At 46.3% G+C, this 26,852-nt stretch overlaps 1 long non-coding RNA gene and 1 pseudogene across 2 annotated transcripts in view; both read right to left on the reverse strand.

The window, feature by feature from the left end:
- LOC139233052 (zinc finger protein 850-like) overlaps positions 1 to 6,223 on the reverse strand; it is a 77,923-nt pseudogene extending 71,700 nt beyond the window's left edge.
- LOC139232625 (uncharacterized) overlaps positions 1 to 26,852 on the reverse strand; it is a 973,018-nt gene that overhangs the window by 924,699 nt on the left and 21,467 nt on the right. Inside the window, exon 3 of one of the 2 annotated variants that reach the window (XR_011588056.1) lies at positions 17,261 to 17,335. The exons of the other annotated variant lie outside the window; for it this stretch is intronic. This is a non-coding gene — a long non-coding RNA (uncharacterized lncRNA). Of the gene's footprint in view, positions 1 to 17,260; positions 17,336 to 26,852 lie in introns of those variants that run through there. 2 annotated transcript variants of the gene reach the window in all.

The raw sequence follows: 26,852 nt of genomic DNA on the forward strand, positions 1-26,852 counted from the left end.
GTCAGGGACACTGGAAGCGTCCCTGACTTCCCACATCGCACAGGAGGAGCATGACACAATGCCGAGCTCTCCTGCCATGACTTAACCCCGAGATTAACTTAATTTGGTAACAACAATGATAAAGGTTACCTACTGATAAAGGTAAAGAAAAAGAAAAACTGCTCACCAATCACCAGCAAATCACTTACCCCCTTGGCTGCGACGTCACCTTTCGATTTCTTTCTACTTCTTTGTTTACCTTCTGCCCCAGCAGCTGCACCAGCTGGCCTCCTCGATCTCCCCGGATTCCCGCCTCCTCCGACTACTGCCCGAACTCCTGGACTCTCGGGCCTTTTATAGGCCCCCTCGATCTCCCCGCACTCCCACCTCCTCCGACTACCGCCCGAACTCCTGGACTCTTGGGCCTTTTATAGGCTTCCTCAATTTCCTCGGACTCCCGCCTCCTCCTCCGACTACCGCCCGAACTCCTGGACTCGCGGGCCTTTTATAGGCCCCTTCGATCTCCCCGGACACCCGTCTCCTCCGACTGCCGCCTGAACTCCTGAACTCGCGGGCCTTTTATAGGCCTCCTCGATTTACCCGGACACCCTCCTCCGACTGCCGCCCGAACTCCTGGACTCTCGGGCCTTTTATAGGCCTCCTCGGTCTCCCCGGACACCCTCCTCCGACTGCCAACATGGATTTTGATAATCGGGGAGGGGGGGATGCTGTGCTGTATGGTGGGGGCAGGTTGACAGAGCACCTTTGTTTTATGGGTGTTTAGTGTAATGCCTATGCTCTCAGACGCTACGGTGAACGTGTTGACGATGGTTTGGAGTTCGTCCTCCGAGTGAGCACAGACGCAAGCATCATCTGCATATTGTAATTCGAGGACAGAGGATGGCACGACCTTGGATCTGGTCTGAAGGCGATGGAGGTTGAACAGTTTCCCGTTTGTTCTATAGATTATCCCTACTCCAGCGGGAAGCTTACTGACGGTGAGATGTAGCTTTGCAGCAAGGAAGATCGAGAAGAGCATCGGTGCAATGACACAGCCTTGCTTCTCCCCGGTCCGTACATGAACTGGGTCTGTGGTGGATCCATTGGTCAGGATCACGGTTTGCATGTTATCATGAAGCAAGCGGAGAATGGTGACAAATTTTTGAGGACAGCCGAATTTGAAGAGTACACTCCATAATCCCTCATGGTTGAGTGTCAAAGGTCTTGGTCAGGTCAAAGAAGGTTGAACCAACCCCACAGTCACTGACACCAATCTCCTCCCATGTGATATAAACCAACCCTTGTCACTGACACCAAGTGCACTGGGAAAATATGTTGAAGGGTAAGACTGTAGAAACGCAGTGGCAAACATTTAAGGAGATATTTCATAACTTCTCAGCAAAGATTTATTCAAGTGAGAAATAAAGATGCTAAGAGAAGGATGAACCATCCCTGGCTAACTAAGGAAGTAAAGGATGGTATCAAATTGAACAAAAAGGCATATAATGTTGGGAAGGACAGTGGAAGGCCAGAGAATTGGGAAATTTTCAGAAACCAGCAAAGGACGACTAAAAAAAATGATAAAGACAGGGAAGATAGCAGATGAGAGCAAAATAGCAAGAAATATAAAAACAGACAGTAAGAGTTTCTACAGGTATATAAAAAGGAAACGAGTAGCTAAAGTAAACGTTGGTCCCTTTGAAGATGAGACTGGAGAATTAATAATGGGAAACACGGAAATGGCAGAGACTTTGAACAAATATTTTGTGTCGGTCTTCACAGGAGAGGACACTAAAAACATTTGATAATCAAGGAGCTATTGCAGAGGGTTCACTTAAAACAGTCTATCACTAGAGATAAAGTACTAATCAAACTAATGGGACTAAAGGTGGACAAGTCCCCTGGACCTGATGACATGCATCCTCGGGTCTTAAAAGAAGTGGCTGCAGAGATAGTGGATGCATTGGTTGTAATCTACCAAAATTCCCTGAATTCTGGAGAGGTCCCAGCGGACTGGAAAACTGCAAATGTGACACCCCTATTTAAGAAAGGAGGGAGACAGAGAGCAGGAAACTATAGACCAGTTAGCCTACCATCTGTCATTGGGAAAATACTGGAGTAAATCATTAACAAAGTAGTAGCAGGACATAAAGAAAATCATATTGCAGTCAAGCAGAGTCAGCATGGTTTTATGAAAGGGAAATCATGAATAACAAATTTGCTGGAGTTGTTAGGGGATCTAACGTGCAGAGTGGATGAAGGAGAACCAGTTGATGTTGTATATTTGCATTTCCAGAAAGCATTCGATAAGATGCCACACTAAAGGTTACTGCACAAGCTAAAAGCTCACAGGGTTGGGGGTAATATATCAGCACGGATAGAGGATTGGCTCACTGACATAAAACAGAGAGTCGGGATAAATGGGTCATTTTCAGGTTGGCAATCAGTAACTAGTGGGGTGCCGCAGGGATCAGTGCTGGGGCCTCAACTATTAACTATTTATATTAATGACTTGGATGAAGGGACCGAGTGTAACGCAGCCAAATTTGCTGATGATACAAAGATAGGGAAAGTAAGTTGTGAGGAGGACGCAAAGAATCTACAAAGGGATATAGACAGGCTCAGTGAGTGGGCAAAAATCTGGCAGATGGACTACAATGTGGTAAAATATCAGGTTATCTCGTTTGGTGGGTAAAATAAAAAAGTAAATTATTTAAATGGGGACGATTACAAAATGCTGTAGTACAGAGGGATCTGGGGGTTCTTGTACATGAAACTCAAAAAGTTAGCATGCAGGTACAGCAAGTAATCAGGAAGACAAATGGAATGTTTTATTGCAAGGTGGATGCAGTGTAAAAGTAGGGAAGTCCTGCTACAACTGTACGGGGCGTTGGTAGGTCCACACCTGGAGTACTGCGTACAGTTTTGGTCTGGACTTGTCTCCATTCCCGTGCCGAGGGGATTGCTACACCAGACGGGAGGGGCAACATTTGGGGACACTGATTCCCACCAATTCCCATTCCCCTTTCTGGTGGATAATGGAGGGGCCACTGTGTGTAATGTGCAAGTCAGTAAGAATTGTCAGCAAGCTTTCTAATTGGAGATTTTATTCAGTGGAAACTTTCACATTATTGTAGATTTTGTACCAAAGATCAATTCAGGATTAAAGTCAAAGTTCTTAATTTTATTGCAAACTGAATTTCTGTTGAGAGTCACTGAATTAAGGGGAAAGATAACACACAGCGTTTCTTAAATGGACACTGCACCCAAGAACACAATCAGCAATATATCCAGAATATTAAAGTCCAGCCCAGTTATAGGGTTATTAACATCAGCAGAAACAAACCCCCAACTGTCAGAATGGACATGGTTCAGTCGGGATGTGATTAACAGCAACAATAACAGCAGGTTCCAACCTCTGCAGTCACTTGTGAACTCGCTGGTGTCTCAGCAGGTGGGATGACCGAGTGAACCCCTTCCCACAGTCCGAGCAGGTGAACGGACTCTCCCTAGTGTGAATGCGCTGGTGTCTCAGCAGGTGGGCTGACTGAGTGAATCCCTTCCCACAGTCCGAGCAGGTGAATGGCCTCTCCCCAGTGTGAACTTGCTGGTGTCTCAGCAGGTCGGATGACCGAGTGAATCCCTTCTCACACACAGAGCAGATGAACGGACTCTCCCCAGTGTGAACTCGCTGGTGTTTCAGCAGGTTGGATGAACAAGTAAATCCCTTCCCACACTCCGAGCAGGTGAATGGCCTCTCCCCAGTGTGAACTCGCTGGTGTTTCAGCAGGTCGGATGACCGAGTGAATCCCTTCTCACACTCAGAGCAGGTGAATGGCCACTCCCCAGTGTGAACTCGCTGGTGTTTCAGCAGGTCGGATGACCGAGTGAATCCCTTCTCACACTCCGAGCAGGTGAACGGCCACTCCCCAGTGTGAACTTGCTGGTGTGTCAGCAGGTCGGATGACCAAGTGAATCGCTTCCCACACTCCGAGCAGGGGAATGGCCTCTCCCCAGTGTGAACTCGCTGGTGTTTCAGCAGGTCGGATGAACAAGTGAATCGCTTCCCACACTCCGAGCAGGTGAATGGCCTCTCCCCGGTGTGAACTCGCTGGTGTGTCAGCAGGTTGAATGACCGAGTGAATCTCTTTCCACACTCCGAGCAGGTGAATGGCCTCTCCCCAGTGTGAACTCGCTGGTGTGTCAGCAGGTTGAATGACCGAGTGAATCTCTTCCCACACTCCGAGCAGGTGAATGGCTTCTCCCCAGTGTGAACTCGCTGGTGAGTTCCAAGTTGGGATGACTCAGTGAATCCCTTCCCACACATGGGGCAAGTGAACGGCCTCTCCCCAGTGTGACTGCGTCGATGAATTTCCAGCTCAGACGGTGATCTGAATACCTTCCCACAGTCACATTTCCACGGTTTCTCCAGGGTGCGGGTATCCTTGTGACTCTCCGTGGTTGGACAATCAGTTGAAGCCTCGCCCACGCACACAACACGTTTACAGTTTCTCTGCGCTGTGAATGGTGCGATGTTTTTTCAGGCTGTGTAACTGGTTAAAATTCTTTCCACAGGCAGTGCACTGGAACAGTCTCACTCAGGTGTGTGTGTCTTGGTGCTTTTCCAGTCACACTGATATTTGAAATCTTTTCCCACAGACAGAACAGACAAACATTTCTCCTTCCACTTTCAAAGGCCGATGATATTCAGGTCCTGATGAATCGATTGACTCCGTCAGATCTTGACGTGATGTTAGGTTTGTGTTTCCTGTCTGAAAATCTTCCCTTCTAATACGCTGTAAAAGGAGATAACAAAACTCATCACTAAGTACAAGACAGAAATTCAGAATAGACACATCTAGTTTCCATGGAACATTCTTTCCTCTCTCGTTCTTCCAAAGCTGTAAATCCCTGTCCCACACATTGTCCTATCTGCTGTGCTGAAATCCAAACCCATCGCACATTTCTAGACTGTTTCTTCTCTACTCCCAGTTTTCACTACCAATTCTGGCTGGGTTCAGGTCTACACTCACTGGTTCCTCTCCCGCTCCTCCTTTGAAGATGCTGATGCTGGCTGGGTTCAGTTGTACACTCACTGGTTTCCCTCTCCCCAGAAGGTGCTGACTCTGGCTGGTTTCAGTTCTACACTCACTGGTTCCCCTCCCTCCCATCTCTCTCCTCCCCTGAAGGTACTGACTCTGGTTGGGTTCAGATCTAAACTCACTGGTTCCCCTCCGTCTCCTCCCCTGAAGGTGCTGACTCTGGCTGGGTTCAGTTCTACACTCACTGTGTCCTCTCCCTCTCCTTCCCTGAAGGTGCTGACTCTGGCTGGGTTCAGTTCTACACTCACTGCGTCCCCACCCTCTCCTTCCCTGAAGGTGCTGACTCTGGCTGGGTTCAGTTCTACACTCACTGGTTCCCCTGCCTCTCCTAAAGGAGCTGACTCTGGCTGGGTTCAGTTCTACAATCACTGGTTTTCTCTCCCTCTCCTCCCCTGATGATACTTACTCTGGCTGGGCTCAGCTCAACACTCACTGGTTCCTCTCCCCCCCTCCCCTGAAAGTGTAGACTGATTGGGTTCAGTTCTACACTCACTGATTCCCCTCCCTCCTGTCCCCAAAAGGTGCTGACTCTGGCTGGGTTCAGTTCTGCACTCATTAGTTCCCCTTCCTTCCCTTGAAGGTAATGACTCTGGCTGGTTTCTCTTCAACACACTGCCATCGCTCATTTTGTTCCTGCACCAAGATGGCCGCACATGCGCCGTGCTACTCAATGAAGATGGCGGAACGCTGAAACTGACTGCCTACACCAAGATGGCTACCGTTAGCCTGAGCCTGTGACCGGAACAAAGCCCCGAAGTTGCAACCGCCGATATTCCGGTTATTATTCCAAACTTGCGGCATGCACCGGTTGTTTATAAAGCCTCCCCGGCTCCCCGCTGGTCTATTACTCCCCTCCGTCCCGCTCAAAATGACACTTCTGGGGAGCCTGTGCGAACCCCGTGTTGCCTCCGTCACCGCGCATGCTCCAAACACAGCCAGGGCCTGCGCACTGAGCTCCTGTAGTCTGGATACGGCACATTCTCCCCGCGGGGCACGCTGGGTACATAAGACCATGAGTAATCGGGGCAGGAGTGGGCCACCCGGCCCCCCCGAGCCTGCTCCACATTCAATAAGATCATGACTCATACGCTCAGCTCCTCTTCCCTGCATGCTTCCCATAACCTTTTACTCTGTTACCACATCTGGACTACTGTGCACAGTTTTGCCCTCCTTATCGAAGGAAGGATATACTTGCCTTGCTTAGATACAGAGTAATGCTCCCTCAATACTGTCCCACCAGACATTCCAAGGGCAGTTACAATACAGGTTAGATACAGAGTATATTTCCGTCTGCCCTGTCACAAGCATTCCAGAGTAGATATTGCATTGGTTAGATACAGAATAAAGCACCCTTTACACTGTTCCATCAAACACTCCCAGGGCAACAACATCACAGGATAGATACAGAGTAAAGCTCCCTCTACACTGTTCTAAACAATCCCAGGGCAGGTACAGCACGGGTTATATACAGAGTAAAGCTCCCTCTACACTGTTCTGAACAATCCCAGGGCAGGTACAGCACAGGTTATATACAGAGTAAAGCTCCCTCTACACTGTCCTAAAGAATCCCAGGGCAGGTTCAGCAAGGGTTACAATTTAAAGCTCACTTTACGCTGACCCATCAAACACTCCCAGGGCAGGTACAGCACAGATTAAATACACAGTAAGGATCCCTCAACATTGTCCCATCAAACACTGCCAGGGCCGGTACAACACATGTTAGACACTGAGTACATCTCCCCCAAGCACTCCAGGGCAGGAACAGTACGGGATAAATACAGAATAATTTCTCCCTCCAACCTGTCGCAACAAACAATCCCAGGGCAGGTACAGCACAGGGTTAGATACAGAGTAAACCTCTCTCTAAAAAGCCAATCCAAAAATGCCCAGGACAGGCACAACACAGGTTAGATACAGAATAAAGCTCCCTCTACACTGTCCCATCAAACACTCCCAGGGCAGGTACAGCACAGGTTAGACACAGAGTACATCTCCCTCTACACTGTCTCACCAGACATTCCCAGGCAGGTACAGCGCAGGTTACTTAAAGATTAAATCTCCCTCTAGCCTGTCCCAAACACTCCCAAGGTAGGTACAGCATTAGTTAGATATAGAGTTAATGTCCCTCTATGCTGTCCCATCAAACACGCCAGAACAAGTACAGCGTGGGTTAGATACAGAGTAAAGCTCCCTCTATGCTGTCCCATCAAACAGTCCCACAACAGGCACAGCACAGGTTAGTCAGAGAGTAAAGCTCCCCATAAACTGATCCATCAAACATTCCCATCGCAGGTACAGCACAGGTTAGATACAGAGTAAGACTCACTGTACACTGTCCATCAGCACTCCCAGGGCAGGTGCAGCACCAGTTACATACAGAGTAACGCTCCCTCTACACTAGCCCATTAAACACTTCCAGGGCAAGTACAGCACTGATTAAATACAGAGTAAACATCCCTCTACATTGTCCCATCGACCAATCCCAGGGTAGGTAAAGCGCGGGTTAGATACAGAATAAATCTCCCTCTACATTGTTCTATCAAACACACCCAGGGCATGGGGTTAGATACAGAGTAAATCCCTCTCTACACTGTGTCATCAAACACTCCGAGGGAAGATACAGCATGGATTAGATAGAGAAAAGCTTGCTCTACACTATCCTATCAAAAACTACCAGGGCAGGTATACACAGGTCAGACAGAAAGATTTAGGCTGGGTGTTCCAGAACTTGGGGCCTGGGTAACAGAAGGCACAGCCACCAATGGTTGAATACTTATAATTAGGGATGCTCAGGAAGACAGATATCTCATGGGGCAGGGGGGTGGGGGAGTTTACTAGGGAGGGGCGAGGCCATGGGGATTTGAAAATAAGTATTCGAATTTTGAAATCAAGGCATTGCTTAACCAGAAGCCAATGTAGGTCAGCGAGCACAGGGGTGATGGGTGAGCTGGACTTGGTGCGAGTTAGGACACGAGCAGCCGACTTTTGGATCAACTCTAGTTTATGTAGGGTAGAATGTGGGAGGAGTGCATTGGAATAGACAAGTTTAGAAGTAACAAAGGCATGGATGAGGGCTTCAGCAGTGGATGAGCTGAGGCAAGACCGTAGATGGGCGATGTTAGAGGTGGAAATAGGCAGTCTTTGTTATGCTGTGGCTATGTGGTCAAAAACCTATTTCTGGGTCAAGTATGATACCAAGGTTACGATCAGTCTGGCTCCGCCTCAGACAGAAGTTGGGCAGAGGGATGGAGTCAGTGGCTAGGGAACGGAGTTTGTGGCAATGACAATGACAAATATCAGAATATTTCACAGGCAAAATGTGTGGATGAGATTTTTTAAATTAAATCGGTTTCAAAAACGGGTCAACTGATGCATAAGATTTGAAATCCGTTATTTTTGCAAGACAGTTCAATAAAGGGATGGTTCAAAGGATTTCAGCTGAGTTTAAAGTGAGACACTACAGTTCAGTCCACTTCAACCACAAGTCATGTACTCAAACGGAACAAGTTTGGGGTTTGATATGATAGAAGGCAAACTGGGTGAGAAGTGATGAAGAAAAAGCCCTAAAATGGAACAGTCGGTAACAGGCATCAATTGGTCTCCTCTGATCATGGAGGGATCAAATATTCAATATACTGTGTTAGAAACAAAGATAATTTCTTCAACATTTATACACAATATTAATCTCCAGCTCAGGTATAGGGGTTATTAAGATCATGAGAAACAAACAAGAGCTGCCAGAATGAACATGGTTCAGTGCCCAGTGCAATCCCAGTAAATCCTGTTCTATTCACAAATGCAGCCTTTCTCCTCAGCCCATTTAAAACTGAGATGAGGAGGAATTTCTTCTCTGAGGGACGTAAATCTGTGGAATTCGCTGCCTCAGATATCTGTGGAAGCTGGGTTATTGAATAAATTTAAGACAGAAATAGACAGTATTTTAACCGATAAGGGATTAAGGGGTTATGGGGAGCGGGCAGGGAAGTGGAGCTGAACCGATGAGTCATGATCTTATTGAATGGGAAGCAGGCTCGGGGGGGGGCCGGGTGGCCCACTCCTGCTCCTATTTCTCATGGTCTTATGTACCCAGCGTGACCCGTGGGGAGACTGTGCCGCATCCAGACTACAGGAGCTCAGTGCGCAGGCACGGGCCCTGGCTGTGTTTGGAGCATACGTGATGCATGAAATGGCGGAGGAGACACGGTTTGCACAGGCTCCACAGAGGTATCATTTTCAATGGGGCGGAGGGGAGTAATGGATCAGCGGGGAGCTGGTGAGGCTTCATAAACAACCGGTTCCCACCGTCAGCCCCGAATAATAACCGGAATATCGGTGATTGCAGCTATAGGGCTTTCTCCCGGTCACAGGCCCAGGCTAATGGTGGCCATTTTGGTACAGGAAGGCAGGTTCAGCGCTCCGCTATCTTGATTCAGTGAGTAGCACTGCGCATGCGTGGCCATCTTGGTGCAGGGACAAAGTGAGCCATGTTAGGGTCTGTGACGAACCGAACCCAGCCAGAGTCAGCACATTCAGGGAATAAGAGGGAGGGGAATCAGTGAGTGTTGAACTGAACCCAGCCAGAATCAGCATCTGGAGGAGAGTGAGTATAGAACTGAACACAGCCAGAGTCAGCGCTTTCAGGGGAGGAGAGGGAGGGGAACCAGTGAGTATAGAACTGAACACAGCCAGAGTCAGCACCTACAGGAGAGGGGAACCAGTGAGTGTAGAACTGAACCCAGCCAGTGTCAGTACCTTCAGGGCAGGGAAGGGATGGGAACCAGCGAGTGTACTTCTGAACCCAGTCAGAATTGGTGGTGGAAACTGGGAGTGGAGGAGAAACAGTCTAGAAGTGTGCGATGGGTTTGGATTTCCGGACAGCAAGAGGGATAATGTGTGGGACAGGGATTTACAGCTTTGGAAGTGCAAGAGATGAATGTTCCACAGAAACTAGATGTGTCTATTCTGAATTTCCGTCTTGTACTGACAGTGATGAGTTTTGTTATCTCCTTTTACAGCGTATTAGAAGGGCAGATTTTCAGACAGGAAACACAAACCAAACATCGCGTCAAGATCTGACGGAGTCAATCGATTCATCAGGACCTGAATATCATCGGCCTTTGAAAGTGGAAGGAGAAATGTTTGTCTGTTCTGTCTGTGGGAAAAGATTTCAAATATCATGGTGCTTGGAAAGGCAATGAGACACACACCCGAGTGAGTGTGTGGATATCTGAACGGAATATATGGAATTAAGGACAGTAAAGTAAACGGGATATATGAAAATGTATAAGCCATGGAAGAATAGCTGGGAGAATGTCAGATTGCAAATAGTGCAACATCAGCATAGCTAACAGTCTGTCTCAAGGTTTCAAGTCACTAATCCTGCCAATAATATATAATTGTAACATGAAATACATCTGCAGAATTGCAAGGTCTCAGTAAATAGTCACACCATTAGATTGAAACATTTAGAGGCAATTCTTGAGCTTTCAAGAAGAACATCTCATATAGATTGACTAAAGAGTGGCTGAGTTAGACTGTCAATCCATTTGTATTTTGTTATCTGATTTCAAAACTGTACAACTGTTAACGCTTTACGATGTAACTTCACCTATCCGTAGGGAGAGTGTACGCTCTATCCAGAGAGTATATCTTCTGTCTGATAGGTCTTACTGGCCGGTAATAAAGACTGCTTTGTTCAAAGCACAAGAGGTATTCGACTCAGTAATTTTACTGAACCAGATTGAGAGAAAAGAATCCAGGAATTTACATTTGGTGTCAGAAATGGGATCTCAACGGACGACTGCCGAAAACTTGCGAATTAAGAGCCAGACTAGCCTTGGACGAGACGAGGGGAAAGTGGCCACTGGAGTGAGTATGATTTCAATACTGCTCCAGTTTCCCCCGGTTTCAAAAGTCTGAGGAAAGTTTAGCCACTCGCTGGTTCTCAGGTAGTGTCTGAACGAGATCCAGGACAATCTGGTGAATACCTTTCAAACTTAGAATAGGGATAGAGATAGGGAAATTGCGCGATGACGCAAACCAAGCGGCGACTTGGAAAGATAGGTTATAGTTAGAGCTAGATAGGGATAGATGATCAATCATGGATCCAAAAAATTAATAGGAAAGAAAAGAGACTCTAGTGAATGTCTGTTTAAATGAGAAATGCTTCTGTGATTTTTACTGAAAAAAAAAAGCCGGGTAGTTGTGGTTTGTTTTATCTCAAACAGAATGAAAGTTTGTTTTAACCCTTCGTAGTGTTGTCCTGTATGTGGGAAGTTTAAGAGTGTGAACCTTATTGAATTACGTATATTCGAATGATAAGTTACGGAGCCAGGAAATGCCCAAAGGATAGGTTTGTTAAAAAAAAAGAAAAAAATTACATGGTCCCGGTGGTTAAAAAAAAGAGAAAAACTTGTTGAAAGAAAACATTCAGAGAAGGCACAGCAAAACAACTGAGATGGATTCAAAAGGATTCAAAAAAAAAAATTATATTAAATAACACGATCTTGAGGCTGGAACAATTGAGATAACGAAAAGCAGTCCACAGCCTACGTGCCAGACTTCTCTCTAGTCATGGAAAAAAAGTAATGTACTAAATAGGTGCTGAAAGAAAAAAATGTTCTGAGATTTTAAATTATGAAAAAAATTCCACTGCAGTAAAAAAAAATAAATCACTCCTGTCCAGTTGGCAGAAAAACTCCATTAAATTAGGGCTTTCATTGACTGATTGGATTTAAACTGCGCAGTAATGTGAAAGGATAGGGAAATTTGGAAACTGAAAGAAATTAATTGAGGCTCATAAGAAATCAAAATTAGAAAATTAGGCTCACAGGGAATAAAATGGGGATTTAAATAGAGGATAGGTGTTCAACTCAGGTACGACGTCGACCTTGTATATCACTTGGCCCGTCTAGGCTCTGATTGAATTTTAAAAAAAAAACCCCCGCAACTCGGAAGGTAGGGCCGACGCGAACGCGCAGCGGCGCAGACGCACAAACAACGCGAGACGCGCAGCGGCGCGAGCGTGCGGCCGAGAGGAGAAGGGCCGAAGCGAACGCGCAGGGGAGCGAATGCGCAGTGAAGTGAATGCGCAGTGACGTAAACGCGCAGTGACGTAGACGCGCAGTGACGTAAACGCGCAGTGACGCAGAGGCGCAGCAACGCGAATCGCGAAAGTCAGTAAGTCTTTGTAAGTCTTAAGTGTTTAGAGTTTTAAGTATTTAAATCGCGCGGCGACGCGGGTAAGTGTTAGAAGTCTGTCTATCTTGTATTGAAATCGCGCGACGACGCGAACCGCGCGGCGATGCGGGTAAGTGTTAGAAGTCCTTGTTTATCTTTTAAAGTTTTAAGTATCTTAACTCACGCGGCGACGCGAGCCACGGGTCGACGCGGATTGCGTGGCGACATGAACTGCGAGGCAACGCGGATTGCGCGGCGACGTGGGAGTTTTAATTATCGCGCGGCGACGTGAACCGCGCGGCGACGCGGGTAAGTGTTAGCATTAGTAAAGTTTGTTTATTTGGAGTTAGTTAAAGTCAGTGTTAATTTCTGTAAAGTCTGTGTCTATTTTTAAGTTTGTTTAAATTGCACGACGACACGAACGCGTAACGACACGGTAATACGAGGAGCAGCGTGAAAATGGGTAATTAGTTGGATAAAACCACAGATGCGGATAGTCCGCTACAAAAGTTATGTGAGGAATTCCCTGAAAGAGCTGAAGACTTTAGAAAATTATCAGGAGCTCTGAATAAATTATTAGGGGATGACCAGTGGCCTCTAGGTGGCACTAGAAGCGTAGAGGTAGTAAAAAAAAAAGCACAGGGATTGTTAAAAAAAAAATTAATTAAAAGATGCATCACTTCTGTCAAGTTGGCAAACAAATGCTGTTAAATTAGGACTTTCATTGACAGAGGGAACACATGTTAAAACTGTAGACGTCTTAAAGAAAGAATGTGCGCACGAGAAACTTACTAAGAGATCCTCTGGGACCTCTGAGAAAGGTATTGATCAACTACAAGTTAAAATGGCTGGCGTTGTGTTAACCGAGGCTGATGATGAAATTGATGAGTGGCCACTGACTCAGCGCCCAACGGCGCCTCCCGCACCCCCTGGCCTCTTGCTCCAGTCCTCTTCCCAACACCCTCCACCGAACACTCCGGTAAAAAGAGGAGTTAAAAATAACCTCATACCACCAAACCCGAACTGACTCCTCATCCTCTGATAGCGATTCGGATTCCCAGTTTACAAGCAATATGGCCGAAAGGACCAGATCTCACACTCGAAAGGGCAGAACTATCTCGACATCACAAACAGTCCCGTAAATCTTCCAGTCAATCTACCAGTCCAAGTTGTGAAAGACATAGCAAACACCCCCGCTGATCGAGACGCAGAACTGTCAAGCAGTCAGACAGCTCTGAAACATCCTCCGGCCTAGAAATGATTTCCAAGATCCCAAAGTCCCGACACCAATTCCCTGACAGACCAATGCCAAACCCTGATGCACAACAAGCTGCAGACCACCTCTCTATAGATGTCTGTGATCTTCAAACAACTATTTGATTGCTCACGCTATCCGGACAGATGGAAAGGGCAGTTAGATATTATTGGCAGGAAAAGAAAGGGGAGGGGGGAGGTGCGCCCCCAACCCAGGTCAAGACTGAATACGTGACGAGAAAGGAAGAGCCATCTCGGGAGGAAGGATCAATAGAACTGTAGTGTTGCATACAGGATTGGATGGATAAGCAAGGATACGGTTATACTAAACAACCAAACGGCCCGAGCCCTGCTAATAAACCTCCCTATTGTCCCCGGCATGGTATGGGAAGAGGCCGGGACTGGGTAAGAGGAATTGACTGTTTTAATTGTGGGCAGGAAGGACATTGGAATAAAAATTGCCCCTACCGTCAGCATGGAAAAGGAAGAGGAAGAGGAGGGGGGCAAGGGGGGAGAGGAGGATCTTACACTAACTTCTCCTAGAAACAACCCCTTTGGTCAATTGTCCCCCAATTGACTACACAGCTTGATTATGCAGGGATCCTCCCCGGACGACGAACCCATTCTGAATGAGTGGCAACCCTTTTTGATAGATACGGGAGCCTTCATGTCTTCTGTACAATCAAAGCTTAAACTCCCTGCCTCTACTGAAACACAGGAACTTTCAGGATTCCTGGGACAAATCTCGACATTCCCAGTGTCAGAACCGGTTAAAATGGGTTACCAGGAAGAATCGGTGGAACATCGAGTTGTTATCACAACCAATCTGGACTGTAACTTGATGGCTAGAGACCTCCTTTGCAAATTCCAGTTGCATTTGGAGTGTGGAGATAATGGGATTATTGTAAAACAGGAAACCCTTAAGCGGCAGTATTATACCACTAGAACCCCTCAGTGGTGGTCTCTGGACCTGCCGCAGGCACCCTATCATGTGACCCTAGCATACGATCCCAGTGGAAAGAATCAGGACCTGCAGAACTTTTATCAGGATCACGAAGGGGAAGTGAAGGGAATTCTATTAAGGGCTAGAGTGACTGGACTGGAAAGAGAGGCAGATTTTGTGGAAGTGGATAAGAATCTGTGGAAACAGCCCCTAACAATGGCACCGCATATTGCTCGTGAAGTATTAGCCCCTCACCATGCTAAAGATTTGGGAGTTATGGTACGCAAGGCCATAGATGAGGCTGACCCTACCAGCCGGGATGTGCAAATCGTAAAACATGGCCGAACAGTCCAATTTCATGGGGACCCCGAGAAGGTCTTAAGGACTCAACAGCATCATACTGGCTCCGGCATACCTGACTATGTGGATCCTCATGTGTGGGCAGAGAACCCCTCCCAAGTGGGTTATACTCCCATTGATCCGATTGAGATCCCAGTGCAGGGCAATGTGGACTGGCCCTCTATCCGACAGAACCCACTGAAATCACAGGTAATCCTAAACTGACCTTTCGGCACTGTACTGCAATTAATCCGGCCTGTATTCTTACTGAGCCACCCCAAGATGAGGAAGAACCCAGTCATGATTGCTTATCTTTAATTTAAGAGGCCACATCAGTCAGGGAAGATTTAGTTGATGTACGAATGGAAGATCCAGACTGTATTCTTACTGAGCCAACCCAAGATGAGGAAGAACCAGTCATGATTGTTTATGTATGTTGACGGAAGTACTTCTATTAATCCAGAAGATACACGAATCTCAGGATACGCCATAGTAAACCAGGAGAATCAGGTCTTGGAATCTGCCGCTTTGAAACCGCCTATTCTGCTCAACAAGCTGAACTATTCGCCCTCACCCAAGCCTGTATCTTGGCCAAAGATCTCAAAGTCAATATCTATACCGACTCTAGGTATGCCTTTGGGGTGGCGCATGATTTCGGACAATTATGGAAAAATAGGGGATTCCTAACCTCACAGGGGAATGAGATATCTCATAAACAGTTAGTATCTGATTTGTTGCAAGCCCTCATGTTCCCCAAACGCATTGCCATTGTCAAATGTACCGCCCATACTACCGGAAGTTTTCTGGTTGATATAGGGAATCGTTGTCCTGACCAAGAGGCCAAACAGGCCTCTCGTGACCAACAGATGGTAGTGCCCAAAATTATGAGTCAGACTAAAAATCCTGCGAAGGATAAGTTAGCCTCGGAAAAACCAATGCCAACCATCCAAGATGTTATAAAAGCACAGGAGGATGCTCCTGAAAAAGATAAACTGTTGTGGAAATATTATGCATGTACTTATGACAATGTTTCTAAACTCTGGACCACTCCCGCGGAACAGACTTGCATGTCTGACAAGTTGGCTCTGTGGGTTATTGAATGTATGCATTTTGCTACTCATTGTGGAGCAAGGACCACGAGTGACACACTTTTGGCTACTTGGGGGCACCCTAGACTCCAGGCGCTCACCCAGAACATCAGTAGTCGTTGCCTGGTTGGCCAGCAACATAATCCAGGGAAGGGAGTCCCCTGTGATTGGGGTAAAACGCCCCTACCCGAAGGACCCTTTGAGACATTTCAGTTGGACTACATTGAGTTGCAAAAAGTTCAGTGTTACAAATATGTGTGAGTAATAGTAGATGTGTTTAGCAGATGGATTGAAGCCTACCCTAACCTGGACAATAAGACTCAAACTGTTGTTAAGGTGTTAATGAGGGAAATTGTTCCTAGATATGAGATCTCAGCTAGACTGATGACCACCTATGTTCTTTCTCTGACTCAGGCTCTGCGACTAGTTCACAACCAGGTTCAAGATGCTCACCTCGACCTCCCAGTTTTACCCGAATTGTCCCTCGTGGCACCAGGGAAGTATGGATTCGGAAGGGATTAGAGCCACAATGGGAGGGGCCTTTTCAGGTGTCACTCACTACCCCCACTGCAGCCAAGATTGAGGGGAAAAGTGCCTGGGTTCACCTGCACCACTGCAAGCTCATCACCATTTAAACAAATTTTGCTGGTTAGTCTAATTCCTGTTTCTGTTCCAGATCTCCTCTTCCCCATAGCTGAACAAGGCAGTTGAAGGAGGATCAGTTTGAACTTTTACCCGTAAGACAGCCAAATACACTGACGGAGACCTGAAGAAGGGAAACGGGAAAACAGAACTCTTTTTATCAGCTAAATAATTGGACTATTTATAAGATGAGACTGTGTCTGTATGCCACTGTCTGCATAATAGTGTTGATATATGACAGTTTTGGCGCACGGGAAGGAAGACAAAGGCGAGAGCTCCATGTAAACACCTTTTTGTATATGTCTTACGTTTATGCGGAAAAAGGACACTTCACTAGATGCTGGGTGTGTTCACATAGCCCTATACATTCCAAAGGGGGAATTCCTTTGCGCACCGTTCCCCTGACCCTAACTGAGACTGTTAGATGGATTCAAAGAAACGATATTGGAACAGGTAGCTAACCGCACTGCTGAGGCTCTGGAGGGCATCACAGCTGAAATGGTAGCGATAAGGACCGTAGCATTACAAAACCGAATGGCCCTCGATTACCTGTTAGCTGAGAAAGGGGGAACGTGTGCCCTGATAGGATCTGAATGTTGCACTTACATTCCTGATAGTTCAGAAAACATAACCCACCTTGCCGATCACATAAGGAGGGAGGTGAAGAAGTTATCCACACCAGCAAAGGAACTTAGCAGGTTTGATTGGTTTCTGGGTGGATCTTGGAGATCCTATCTAATACATGGGGCAATTGTTCTCATCGTAGTAATAATTACCTGCTGTTTGATTGTTGGTTGCCTTAACCTCTGCTGTAAAGTAATGACAAGGTTAGCAGACCCTCTTGTGGTCAAGGGTTCCCGGGTTATGATCCAACAAACTAGAGAACTACTCAACAATGCAATACTCATAGAATGATCCTAAATGTTATCATAGAATGATAAAAGGAGGGATGTGGATATCTGAACGGAATATATGGAATTAAGGACAGTAAAGTAAACGGGATATATGAAAATGTATAAGCCATGGAATAATAGCTGGGAGAATGTCAGATTGCAAATAGTGCAACATCAGCATAGCTAACAGTCTTTCTCAAGGTTTCAAGTCACTAATCCTGCCAATAATATCTAATTGTAACATGAAATAAATCTGCAGAATTGCAAGGTCTCAGCTAATAGTCACACCACTAGATTGGAACATTTAGAGGCAATGCTTGAGCTTTCAAGAAAAACATCTCATATAGATTGACTAATGAGTGGCTGAGTTAGACTGTCAATCCATTTGTATTTTGTTATCTGATTTCAAAACTGTATAACTGTTAACGCTTTACGATGTAACTTCACCTATCCGTAGGGAGTGTGTATGCTCTATCCAGAGAGTATATCTTCTGTCTGATAGGTCTTACTGGCCGGTAATAAAGACTGCTTTGTTCAAAGCAGAAGAGGTATTCGACTCAGTAATTTTACTGAACCAGATTGAGGTAAAAGAATCCAGGAATTTACAAGTGTTCCTGTGCACTACCTGTGGAAAGAGCTTTAGCCAGTCACACAGCCTGAAAAAACATCGCACCATTCACAGCGGGGAGAAACTGTAAACATGTTGTGTGCGTGGGCGAGGCTTCAACTGATCGTCCAACCTGGAGAGTCACAAGGTTACCTGCACCATGGAGAAACCGTGGGAATGTGGTGACTGTGGCAAGGTATTCAGATCAACGTCTGCGCTGGAAATTCATCACACTGGGGAGAGGCCGTTCACCTGCTCGGAGTGTGGGAAGCGATTCACTCGGTCATCCCACTCGGTCATCCCACCTGCTGACACACCAGCGAGTTCACAAGTAACTGCAGGGGTTGGAATCTGCTGTTAATCACATCCCGACTGAACCATGTTGTGCTGGCTCTGGCTGGGTTCAGTTCTACACTCACTGGTTCCCCTCCCCTGAAGGTGCTGACTCTGGCTGGGTTCAGTTCTACACTCACTGGTTCCCCTCCCCTGAAGGTACTGACTCTGGCTGTGTTCAGTTCTACACTCACTGGTTCTCCTCCCCTGAAGGTGCTGACAGTTGGGGTTTGTTTCTGTTGATGTTAATAATCCTATAACTGGGCTGGACTTTAATATTCTGGATATATTGCTGATCGTGTTCTCGGGGCTGCAGTGTCCATTTAAGAAATGCTGTGTCTTATCTTTTCCCTTAATTCAGCGACTCTCAACAGAAATTCAGTTTGCAATAAAATTAAGAACTTTTACTTTAATCCTAAATTGATCTTTGGTACAAAATCTACAATAGTGTCTGAATAAAATCTCCAATTAGAAAGAGCTTGCTGATAATTCTTACTGACTTGCACATTACACACAGTGGTCTCTCCATTATCCACCAGAAAGAAGGGGAATGGGAATTGGTGGGGAGTCAGTGACCCCAAATGTTGCCCCTCCCGTCTGGTGTAGCAATCCCCTCAGCACGGGAATGGAGACAAGTCCAGACCCAAACTGTGTGCAGTACTCCAGGTGTGGTCTTACCAACGCCCCGTACAGTTGTAGCAGGGCTTCCCTACTTTTATACTCCATCCCCCTTGCAATAAGGGCCAGCATTCCATTTGCCTTCCTGATTACTTGCTGTACATGCACGCTAACTTTTTGTGTTTCATGTTCAAGAACCCCCACATCCTCTGTATTTTGTAATCGTCCCCATTTAAATAAGAAATTGCTTTTTTATTTTTCCTACCAAAAGGAGATAACTTGACATTTTGCCACAATATAGTCCATCTGCCAGATTTCTGCCCACTCGCTGAGCCTATCCAAATCTCTTGACAGATTCTTCGCATCATCCTCACAGATTGCTTTCCCACCTATCATTGTATCATCAGCAAATTTGGCTGCTTTACACTCGGTCCCTTCATCCAAGTCATTAATAAAAATTGTAAATAGTTGAGGCCCCAGCACTGATCCCTGTGGCACTCCACTAGTTACAGTTTGCCAACCTGAAAATGACCCATTTATCCGGACGCTCTGTTTTCTGTTAGTTAGCTAATCCTCTATCCATGTTAATATATTACCCCGATCCCCGTGAGCTCTTAGCTTGTGCAGTAATCTTTTGTGTGGCAACTTATCGAATACTTTCTGGAAATCCAAATATACGACATCAACTGGTTCTCCTTTATCCATTCTGCTCGTTACATCCTCAAACTCCAGCAAATTTGTCAAACATGCTTTCCCTTTCATAAAACCATGCTGACTCTGCTTGACTGCAATATGATTTTCTAAATGTCCTGCTACGACTTCATTAATGATGGACTCCAGTATTTTCCCAATGACAGATGGGAGGCTAACTGGTCTATAGTTTCCTGCTCTCTGTCTCCCTCCTTTCTTAAATAGGAGTGTTACATTTGCAGTTTTCCAGTCCGCTGGGACTTCTCTGAATTCAGGGAATTTTGGTAGATTACAACCAATGCATCCACTATCTCTGCAGCCACTTCTTTTAAGACCCGAGGATGCATGTCATCAGGTCCAGGGGACTTGTCCACCTTTAGTCCCATTAGTTTGATTAGTACTTTATCTCTAGTGATAGTGACTGTTTTAAGTGTCCCCCTCTGCAATAGCTCCTTGATTATCAACTGTTGGGATGTTTTTAGTGTCCTCTACCGTGAAGACCGATACAAAATATTTGTTCAAATCTCTGCCATTTCCGTGTTTCCCATTATTAATTCTCCAGTCTCATCTTCTAAGGGACCAACGTTTACTTTAGCTACTCGTTTCCTTTTTGTATACCTGTAGAAACTCTTACTGTCTGATTTTATATTTCTTGCTAGTTTGCTCTCATCTGCTATCTTCCCTGTCTTTATCATTTTTTTTAGTCGTCCTTTGCTGGTTTCTGAAAATTTCCCAATCCTCTGGCCTTCCACTGTCCTTTGCAACATTGTATGCCTTTTTTTTCCAATTTTATACCATCCTTTACTTCCTTAGTTAGCCAGGGATGGTTCATCCTTCTCTTAACATCTTTATTTCTCACTTGAATAAATCTTTGCTGAGAAGTTATGAAATATCTCCTTAAATGGTTGCCACTGCGTTTCTACAGTCTTACCCTTCAACATATTTTCCCAGTGCACTTGGTGTCAGTGACAAGGGTTGGTTTATATCACATGGGAGGAGATTGGTGTCAGTGACTGTGGGGTTGGTTCAACCTTCTTTGACCTGACCAAGGCCTTTGACACCCCACCATGAGGGATTATGGAGTGTACTCTTCAAATTCATCACAATTTGACAGCATTCTCCGTTTGCTTCATGATAACATACAAGCCGTGATCCTGACCAATGGATCCACCACAGACCCAGTTCATGTACGGACCGGGGAGAAGCAAGGCTGTGTCATTGCACCAACGCTCTTCTCGATCTTCCTTGCTGCAATGCTACATCTCACCATCAGTAAGCTTCCCGCTGGAGTGGAGATAATCTATCGAACAAACGGGAAACTGTTCAACCTCCATCGCCTTCAGAACAGATCCAAGGTCGTGCCATCCTCTGTCCTCGAATTACAATATGCAGATGACACTTGCGTCTGCGCTCATTCGGAGGATGAACTCCAAACCATCATCAACACGTTCACCGTAGCATCTGAGAGCATAGGCATTACACTAAACACCCGTTAATCAAAGGTACTCTATCAACCTGCCCCCACCACACAGCACTGTACCCAACCCTCTCCCGATTATCAAAATCCATGATGAGGCCTTGGACAATGTGGACCATTTTTCATACCTCGGGAGCCGACTGTAAACAAGGGCAGATATCAATGATGTAATACAACACTGCCTTCAGTTCCCAGCGCAGCCTTTGGTCGCCGAAGGAATAGAGTGTTTGAAGATCAGAACCTTAAAACCAGCACAAAGCTCATGGTCTGGAGCAGTAGAGATATCTGCCTGCCCTCATACGTGCTTCTCAGACATGGACTATGTACAGTAGGCACATCAAAGCACTGGAGAAGTACCATCAATGCTGCCTCCGGAAGATCCTGCAAATCCATTGGCAGGATAGGCGCACCAACGTCTGTTCTCGCGCAGGCCACCATCCTCAGTATTGAAGTATTGACCACGCTCGATCAGCTACGATGGGCAGGCCACATTGTCCATATGCCCCATACGAGATTCCCAAAGCAAGAGCTCTACTCGACAGCCTCAACGCGGTGAGCGAGCTCCAGGGGGCAGAGGAAACGCTTCAAGGACACCCTCAAGGCCACCTTGAAGAAGTTCAACATCCCCACCGACACCTGGGAATCCCTGGCGCAAGATCGCTCAAAGTGGAAGAGAATAATCCGTGAGGGCGTCGAACACTTCGAGTCTCTTCACCTGGACCAAGCAGAGACCAAGCGCATCCGGCGGAAGGAGCGCACGACAACCCAAGCACTTCAACAAACCGGCACTTCAACCAACGTACTTTCAACCAGCGTCTGTCCAACCTGCGACAGTGACTGTAGCTCCCGCATTGGACTTAACAGACATCTGAGACCCCATTTTTAATGTGGAAGCAAGTCATCCTCGACTCCGAGGGACTGCCTATGATGATGATGGTTAGTTTATATCAGACAGGAGGAGATTGGTGTCAGTGACTGTGGGGTGGGTTTATTGCAGATAGGAGGGGATTGGTGTCAGTGACTGTGGGGTGGGTTTATATCAGACAGGAGGAGATTGGTGTCAGTGACTGTGGGGTGGGTTTATATCAGACAGGAGGAGATTGGTGTCAGTGACTGTGGGGTGGGTTTATATCAGACAGGAGGAGATTGGTGTCAGTGACTGGGGTGGGTTTACATCAGACAGGAGGGGATTGGTGTCAGTGACTGTGGGGTAGGTTTATATCAGACAGGAGGGGATTGGTGTCAGTGACTGGGGTGGGTTTATATCAGACAGGAGGGGATTGGTGTCAGTGACTGTGGGGTGGGTTTATATCAGACAGGAGGAGATTGGTGTCAGTGACTGTGGGGTGGGTTTATATCAGACAGGAGGAGATTGGTGTCAGTGACTGTGGGGTGGGTTTATATCAGACAGGAGGAGATTGGTGTCAGTGACTGTGGGGTGGGTTTATATCAGACAGGAGGGGATTGGTGTCAGTGACTGTGCAGGAGGTGTCTCCAGATTTAACGACTCGAGCTCCACATTTCGGAGCTTGAGCGGCGGCTGGAGTCAATACGGTGCATCTGCGAGGCTGAGAGCTACATGGATAGCACCTTTCAGGAGGTGGTCACCCCGCAGCTTAAAAGCGTGCAGGCAGAGGGGAAGTGGGTGACCACCAGACAGAGTAAGAACGCGAGGCAGGTAGTGCACGAGTCCTCCCGTGAGTCCATCTCGCTTTCAAACCGATATTCACTTCTGAGCATCGGTGATGGTGCCTCTGGGGAGTGCAGCCAGAGCTAATTCCAAGGCACCATGGGCGGCTCAGCTGCACAGGGGGGATGGACAAAGAATAAAAGAGCTCTAGTGATAGGGGATTCTATAGTTAGGGGAACTGAGAGGTGTTTCTGTGGCCGCAGACGTGACTCCAGAATGGTATGGTGCCTCCCTGGTGCCAGGGTCAAGGACGTCACAGAGCGGACGCAGGGCATTCTGTAGCTAGAGGTCGTGGTCCATATCGGGACCAATGACATAGGTAGAAAGAGGGATGAGGTCCTACAGGCAGAATTTCGGGAGATAGGAGGAAAATTAAAGGGTAGGACTTCAAAGGTAGTAATCTCCAGATTATTCCCGGTGCCATGTGCTAATGAGTACAAGAATAGAAGGATAGAGAGGATGAACGGGTGGCTGGAGAGTTGGTGTAGGTGGGAGGGCTTTAAATTCCTGAGACATTGGGACCATTCCTGGGGGAGATGGGACCTGTACAAACCGGACGGGTTGCACCTCAACAGCACCAGGACCAATATCCTCGCGGGGAGCTTTGCTGGTGCTGTTGGGGAGAGTTTAAACTAGCTTGACAGGGGGATGGGAACCTGAGAACACATTCAATAGGAAAGGAAGTAAAGCAGAAATTGGATAGCAAGAATTTAGAAAGCGAATCTGTAAAACAGAGGAAACAGGGGTTAGTAAGTAGTAATCAAGGAGGTCTTTCTGTGCTAAATGGTATATACTTTAATACAAGGAGTATAGTGAATAAGGGGGATGAGCTCAGAGTACAGGTAGATACTTGGGAGTATGACATTATAGCCATTACAGAGACATGGCTGAAAGAGGGGCAGGTTTGGCAGATCAATATTCCTGGTTACAGGATTTTTAGACAAGACAGAGAGGAGGGTAACAAGGGTGTCGCGGTATTGATTAAAGAAACTATTACAGCGGTGAGGAGGGATGATATTTTAGAGGGATCATCAAATGAGGCCATATGGGTCGAATTGAAAAATAAAAAAGAGGCAATCACATTGCTGGGCATGTATTATAGACCCCCAAACAGTGGGGGGGAGATAGAGGAGCAAATATGTCGGCAAATTGCTGTGAAGTCCAAAAACCACAGGGTAGTAATAGGGGATTTTAACTATCCTCATACTGATTGGGACAAATAGTGTGATGGGTATAGAGGTGCGGAATTCTTCAAATGCATTCAAGAGAATTGTTTTAGTCAGCATGTAACAAGCCCCAGACAAGAGGGGGTGGTTTTGGATTTAGTTTTGGGGAATGAAGCTGGGCAGGTTGAAGGGGTATTAGTGGGAGAGTACTTGGGTGCCAGTGACCATAATTCAGTCAGATTCAAGTTGGTTATGGATAAGGACAAGGATAGGCCTGGAATAAAAGTCCCAAATTGGGGAATAGCTAACTTTGCTAAGTTGAGAAGTGATTTGGCCACAGTGGTCTGGAAACATCTACTTGTGGGTAAATCAGTGTCGGAACAGTGGGGGGCATTCAAGGAGCAGATGCGGAAGGCTCAGGCCAAACATGTGTCCTTAAAGAAAAAGGATAAGAAAAACAATTCTCGAGTTCCCTGGATGTCTAGGGATTTACAGGGGAGGATAAAAGGAAAAAAGGGAAGCTTATGTCATATACTGACAGCTAAATACTGTAGAATCCTTGGAGGAATATAGAAAGTTGAGGTAAAATTAAAAAGGATATTAGGAATATTAAGAGAGCATGAAAAATTCTTGGCTAGTAAAATTAAGGAAAACCCAAATATGTTCTATAAATATATTAAGGTCAAGAGGATAACTAAAGAAAGGGTAGGGCCTATTAGGGACCATGGGAGTAATCTTTGTGTGGAGGTGGAAGATGTTGGGAAGGTTCTTAATGAATACTTTGCGTCTGTTTTCACAAAGGAAAGGGGCAATGCAGATACTGCTATCAAGGAGTGTGAAATTCTGGATGAAATAAACAGTGAGAGAGGCGGTATTAAGGGGTTTAGCAGCTTTGAAAGTAGATAAGTCCCCAGGTCTAGATCAAATGCATCCCAGGCTGTTGAGCAAAGTAAAAGAGGAAATAGCAGATCCTTGGACCATCATTTTCCAATCCTATTTGGATTTGGGCATGGTGCCGGAGGACTGGAGGACTGCTAATGTGGTACCTTTGTTTAAGAAGGGAGAAAGGGCTAGGCCGAGTAATTACAGGCCTGTCAGCCTAACCTCAGTGGTGGAAAATTATTGGAAAAAATCCTGTAAGACAGGATAAATCTACATTTGGAAAGGCAAGAATTAATTAGGGACAGTCAACACGGATGTGTTGAGGGAAGATCGTGATTGACTAACCTGATTGAATTTTTGGAGGAGGTAACCAGCGGGGTTGATGAGGGTAGGGCATATAATGTAGTGTATATGGATTTTAGCAAAGCTTTTGATAAGGTCCCACATGGTAAACTGGTCACGAAGTTTAAAGCCCGTGGGATCCAGAGCAAAGTGGCAAGTTGGATCCAAAATTGGCTTAGAGGTAGGAAGCAAGGGGTAATGGTTGATGGATGTTTTTATGACTGGAAGGATGTTTCTAGTGGGGTTCCTCAGGGCTCAGGACTGGGTCCCTTGCTTTTTGTGGTATACATCAATGATCTAGATTTGAATACAGGGAGTATGATTACGACGTTTGCAGATGATATTAAAATTTGCTGTATGGTTGATAATGAAGAGGAAAGTCATGGACTGTCAGAGAATATCAATCCACTGGTCAGGTGGGCAGAGCAGTGGCAAATGTAATTACATTCGGAGAAGTGTGAGGTAATGCACTTTGGGAGGGCTAATAAGGAAAAGGTATACATATTAAGCGCTAGAGGATCAAAGGGACCTTGGAGTGCTTGTCCACAGATCCCTGAAAGTAGCAGGCCAGGTGGATAAGGTGGTTCAGAAGGCATACGGAATGCTTGTCTTTATTGGCCGAAGCACAGAATACAAGAGCAGGGAGGTTATGTTTAAATTGTATAATACTCAGGTTAGGCCACAGCTGGAGTTCTGGTTGCTGTATTATAGGAAGGATGTCATTGCAGTAGAGAGAGTGCAGAGGAGACTTACTGCAAACTGTGAGGATAGATTGGATAGGCTGGGTTTGTTCTCATTGGAACAGAGGAGATGTCATTGAGGTGACAACATTTTGAGGGGCCTGGATACAGTAGATAGCAAGGGCCTATTTCCCTTGGTGGAGGGGTCAATTACGAGGTTGGTAGAAGGCTCAGAGGGGATTTAAGGGGAGGCTTCACGCAGAGGGTTGTGGGGCCCTGGAACTCACTGCCTGGAAGGGTGGTGGATGCAGAAACCTTCACCACATTTAAAAGGTGCTTGGATGGGCACTTGAAGTGCTGTAATCTGCAGGGTTGCAGACCTAGAGCTGGTAATTGGGATTAGACTGGATAACCTCATGTTGGCTGGTGCAAAATACGATGGTAAGTACTGCAGGGAATCGAATACAGCCAGGGTGATCTGGACTAGTTTCGATCGCCCGGATGGGTCAGAGAGGAATTTTCCCAGATTTTCTTTTCCCCAATTGGCCTGGGTTTTTAATCTGGTTTTTGCCTCTCCCAGGAGATCACATGGCTCCGGTTGGGGTGGAGTGTAGAATGTTTCGGTGCAAGGGATGTCGCAGTTGTGTCGGGTGGACTGGTTGGCCCGGGTGCTCTTTACCTTTCCGCCATTGTTCATTGGTTTATATGTAACCTTCAGGGCTGCTGACCGAGGGCCGTGTGGCTCTTTGTCGGTCGGCGCGGATACGATGGGCCAAAATGGCCTCCTTCTGCGCTGTGGATTTCTATGTTCCTACCAATTACTTTAAATCAAAGACCCTAGTTATTGACCCTCTGCTAAGGGGAATAGGTCTCTCCTATCCACTCTATCTAGGCCCCTCATAATTTTATAAACCTCAATATGGTCTCCTCTCAGCCTCCTCTGTTCCA

Source organism: Pristiophorus japonicus, chromosome 20 (assembly GCF_044704955.1).
Source record: "Pristiophorus japonicus isolate sPriJap1 chromosome 20, sPriJap1.hap1, whole genome shotgun sequence".
In the NCBI taxonomy this organism is placed as follows: Eukaryota; Metazoa; Chordata; class Chondrichthyes; family Pristiophoridae; genus Pristiophorus; species Pristiophorus japonicus.